The sequence below is a fragment of the Rhagoletis pomonella genome, unplaced genomic scaffold, assembly GCF_013731165.1.
Source record: "Rhagoletis pomonella isolate Grant_MI unplaced genomic scaffold, Rhpom_1.0 Rhpom_scaffold_00010, whole genome shotgun sequence".
In the NCBI taxonomy this organism is placed as follows: Eukaryota; Metazoa; Arthropoda; class Insecta; order Diptera; family Tephritidae; genus Rhagoletis; species Rhagoletis pomonella.
The window spans coordinates 20794935-20800041 of NW_023458564.1; positions in this window are offsets into that span (position 1 = coordinate 20794935).

Here is a 5107-nt window from a genome sequence, read left to right on the forward strand (position 1 = left end):
AATAAAACCAAAAACAAAAATTTAAAATTACATGCTGGGCTGGTAGAATATTTCGTCGATGACTTTGCAAAACCGCCCATCCACCAGTTACAAAACCGCCTAAGCCACCGTTGTGGCAACAATGAGATTTGGCAACCCTGAACTCCAGGCATCGAGATTTATGAGATGTGCAGCCTTTTGGCATCATATTTTACGTCAGAATTGAAGGGATTTCTGAAAAATCTGACCAGTTCTTTTGTGTAAATGTGATTTTGCATCCCTTGTCAACATATGGCCTCGGTTGATGTTAACTTAAGATCTTTGTTTTACTGCCTTAAAATTGAAGGGAAAATTTTACAGCGTTTTTATATGTATTGATTTTTATTTGAGTGTATTGAGAATCGGTCAGTCTGAAAGTCCTTGTCTTGTAGGGATGGTAGCTAAAATTTTTTACTTACATATACTTATATAAGTATACACACAACAATTTTCAATAAGTAATGCTTTAGAAAAACAATGAACTCTAGAAAAGAAGTTAATATTTTATCCAACCAAAACCAGCATGACTTTGCAAAACCGCCCATCGACCAGTTACAAAACCGCCTAAGTTGCCGTTGTGGCAAAAATGAGATTTGGCAACCCTGAACTCCAGGCATCGAGATTATGCATAAAAATCGTTAAATCGTTATAAAAACAACAGATTTGTAAAATAATAACTAGAGAAAATACCGCCTATCAAGGCAAGATAGGCGGTAAGATGGCGGTTTTGCAATTGGGCGATGGGCCGTTTTGCGAAAAATCGACGATATATTTCTTTACAAATGAGGTCCAGGAAAGATCGAAATGATTAGAGCCGAAATTTCATAATTTTTTACCATTTTGTTAAACATTGTTCTTTTTTTTATTCACAACTGCAATATCGTGAACTCAATCTTCCACAAACACGGATTTGACTCATATAGTGCAAGAAATTTCAGCCAAAATACTTTTTACTTAGAAAAATGAGCTAATTCTACCGCTCACGACACCAGCATGCTGGTACAATCATACAATTTTCAGATAGTTTTTGAAGTCGCACCAGCAGCTGGTACAATCACACCACAAGAACATACACGGTCAATGGACTTGAAGGGCTATTTAACAAAGTAAGCATATATAAAAACGGAAGGAACAATACATATATATTCTTAGTTTGAAAATTCATCTCTTACATAAATGAAAAAAAAATGAGATCAATTTAAGCATATACAACTTTTCCATGCAGGTATGCATGAAATTCTCCAAAGAACTAGGGGCAATTTTAAATTTATGTGGCCAAAAAAAAAAATAAGTGGTAGCTAAATCTAGCCATCAAAGGATTAAAACGGCACAGCAAATGACATCTAGCCACGGCTGCCAACCTAAAATATTTATTAGTGCTTTTCGATTGAAAAGTACCATTTTTATTAGTTGCGTTCCAGCAGCAGTGCGATTGGCAGGTTTTGCAGGAAAGCGTTCCAGCATACAAACTTCCTGTAATTTCCTGCAACTGAGAGCAATTTCGTGAGAGTAAAATATGCTTACTCTCAGTATGAAGTTGCAGGATTTAAGCTGAAATTAGTCAAGAACGTAAACCTACCGGTACGTGAACCCGTAGCGCAGAAATCTGCGGAATTTAGATTTTTCCGTGTCAGCTGATTTCTTCCTTCTATAGATGGTTGCCACTTCGTCAGTTTTGCAGATAGTAAAAAAGTTATAAGTTCCTATTCAAAATACGCTTAAAATATTTGAAATTTACTATTGAATAAGGTTTTTTGTTGAAAAGTAAGTAGTTTATTAAGCTACGATCTATTATAACACGAAAAATTGTAGTTGAAAAGGTAAGTTTATGAAAAGGCATTGATGAGTGACAACACTGTAGTAAGCAACACTGAGGGCTCCAGTAATCGACAAAATTCTGCGTATACAGACTGCGTTTAAGTATACGTTCTGCGTTCTTGACTAATTTCAGCTTTAGTCCGAAGTTTTTTTTCCTGCAAATGCACGAAAACTATTAAATGAAGAGCAATGTTGCATTCGTAAACAACAAGTGAAAGAGCTGATGCAATTTATTAGAAATATTTTTAGCAGAATAGAAGCCAATTGTACCAAAAAAACGAAATCTTTGGAGAATTGAAATGTTGTGAGTAAGAATTTTTGCCTGGGTAAATAATTCTGTAAAAAAGCATCTGACATTTATATATCTGCAGCAAAAATGTTTTTTTTTTGCGTTCCAGCAGTTTTTCTCAGTTCTTCGACCGTTTCTCGCTCTTGTGAGAGATGTTTTGCTTTTTGACAGTTCTACAGGTTTTAGTCCAAAAATCGCTGGAATGCACCCATTATTTTTTATTTTACTGCCGTCCCTAAATTGGCGGGACAAGCGTCAAACAACTGTCAAAAATCCTCATGCCCGTGCAATTTGTATTGTGGAAGTACTGCGGCAACGCGAAGGGAACAACAAGAAAATGGCCGAATTTTCAAGGAATGACGTAGAATATTCGACAGTGAGAAACGTCAAGTGGTTGAATACTGCGAACAGCGAGGGAATGAGAGAATAGGCGATCAACTTCAGAATGTTCTAGAGTCGCCATGAGTGCGAGCGCAGGTATAATGGCCTAATTATGCGTACTTCGCAAAACTTCGCATAAATTTCAAACTGTCAGGTGAAAATCTATTGAATGCATTTTGTATATATTCCATTACCCAGAAATTAGCACAGCTTGTAAAAAATTTGGGATATGTGGAGTTTAGATTTTGCCCCACGTTTTCATAAGTGACATTTCAATTGCAGTAGTACCAATAGCATTTTTTTTAGAGAGATGCATGGAAAGCATAGTAGGGGGATTCACGACTTCATCTATGTAACTTTGGGAACAAGTAAATAATAGGGCCCGTTGAGCTAAAAAAGGAAAAAGTGAGCATGGCCCGCCGCTTTTCACTGATTTTAACGGAATGCATTCCATTTTGGCGCAAATTCATAGGAGCGGTGCTAGGGAGGGTAAACGTGGAATTTACAATGGCCGATAGCCATAGTCGCAAGTTAAAACTTATTCTTGTTAAAATACAGTTTTAAGTTTAGAATATAGTTTTAATTAGTGTTAATCACAGACATCTTAAAAACAGCTTTTTGTTAAGATGAGAGAGAACAGTGCTATCCATATGAAGAGAAAAAATTTACCCGGCAATATATGGAAATATGAGTACTTTAATTAGTTCACCCTGTGTCTGCTGCAGGATTTCGGATTTAGCAAGCCGGGAAGTCGTGGGTTCGAATCCCACTGCCAGGGACCATTTTTTACATATTTTTTTGAACCAATTTTCAAAGTATGTCTAGGGTTGGAAAGGTAACTAAATGATTTCATATGTGTATATAACATATATGTATATATAAATTATGAAATTTTTCTTATAAAATAATTTTTTTCTTAAAAAACTATATTAAAAGATATGCACAAGATAAGAAAGACCACAAAAACGCCTTTAATTAAATATATGATTTATAATAAAAAAAATCTTCGGTAATATCACTGAATATTAAAATGTGATTTTATATGTTAAAAGAAAAAAAGCTCTGCAGGCGAACATTTGGAAGAAAATATCGCGCAATTTTTTTATTCAAAATTTTCATTTTATATTAAAATATCATTTTACATCCAAAAAATTAATAAACTATAGTATTGTCCTTAAACCTAACTATACAAGATTATATATCAAATGAAAGGTATTTTTATGCTCTTTCTAGTAAATATATAATTTAATATATGTAGTTAATTACGTATTTTTTAAGAAGCACATACGTAATTTATTTATATATTTTTGCAGGTATTGCATTGCAAATTATGTCAAACTGCAAGCAATTTAGTGTCGGCTTAATTTAGACCACAAATATATCCCATTAAAACCACTTAAACGAAATTTTCTGTAAAAAAAACCGCTTACCTGAAGAAACCAAAAATCAGCTGTTTTTGTTCACACACCGTAAATAACCCTATAGCGTCGATGCATAAGGTTGGTACAGCCTTGAGTTTTGCAAAGTTGTGTTACGTTTAAAAAGTTGTGCGAAGTTATGCGAAGTATGCATAATCAGACCTTAAAAGGCAGCTGATACAGCGAAGTAAGTTAAGCCTGCTATACAGTTAAATGCGTCGTGAGCTTTTTATTTTGACCAATATCTTCATTATTATTTAACTTTTTGCAATAGTTGATACATCAAAAGATAGAGAATTAAAATATCTTTCAGAATTATAGAATAAAAACTAATTTGAAATGCATAATATGCCTCTTTTTCAAGCTCACACTCAACTGTGTGCGTACGCAAAGCATTCGCATGTGAACCAGTGTTGCCGTTCCAGCCCTTTGGAGCTAGATTTAGCTACCACATACTTCTTTTGGCCACATAAATTTAAAATTGCCCCTAGCCCTTTGGAGAATTTATTCATACTTGGCCTGAAAAAGTTGTATATCGCTAGCTTAGAGTGAAATGTTGCTAAGTCCACTTTTTATGAACAATTAGTTTTTGATGCAAGAAGCAAGGAATATTGAAAATGCACCGTTTCTGAAAGGATGTAACTACTTGTTTTATTTCTACCCGTTTTTTTCCGTGATGTGCAAAATTGCTAAGTCCAAAGTAGTCACAGAAAATTTGATAAGTCCAAAAAAATATGAATATTTCTTTTTACGCTATCGAATTCGATTTGTATTGAGGGTTTTTGCAACAACATTATTTTTGAATATTTATGTACATATGTATGTATGTATATTAGGCTGGGTCGATTTTGTATGGGTTAAAATAAAAGGCATTTGACCGTATTGTAATAGTAATATTATGATGTCTTAGGTCTAAGCCAATTGTTATTGGCCAAGAAAGATTAATTTAAAACTTATCTTTAGCCCGCGCAATTGAATCAAAGTGTATGAATTTTTAAAATGAAACTTTGGCTTGTAATATCTATGGAATGCGTTAATTGTTATAAACAGGAAGATATATCAAATTAAAGGTTATTAAATTTAGTACCTCAAGTTCATTTATCATTTTTCTATAAGTCTAAAAATGTTTAAGATATTCGTTACTCTTACACCAGGGGCAACACTTTTAGGGGGGCACACTCAC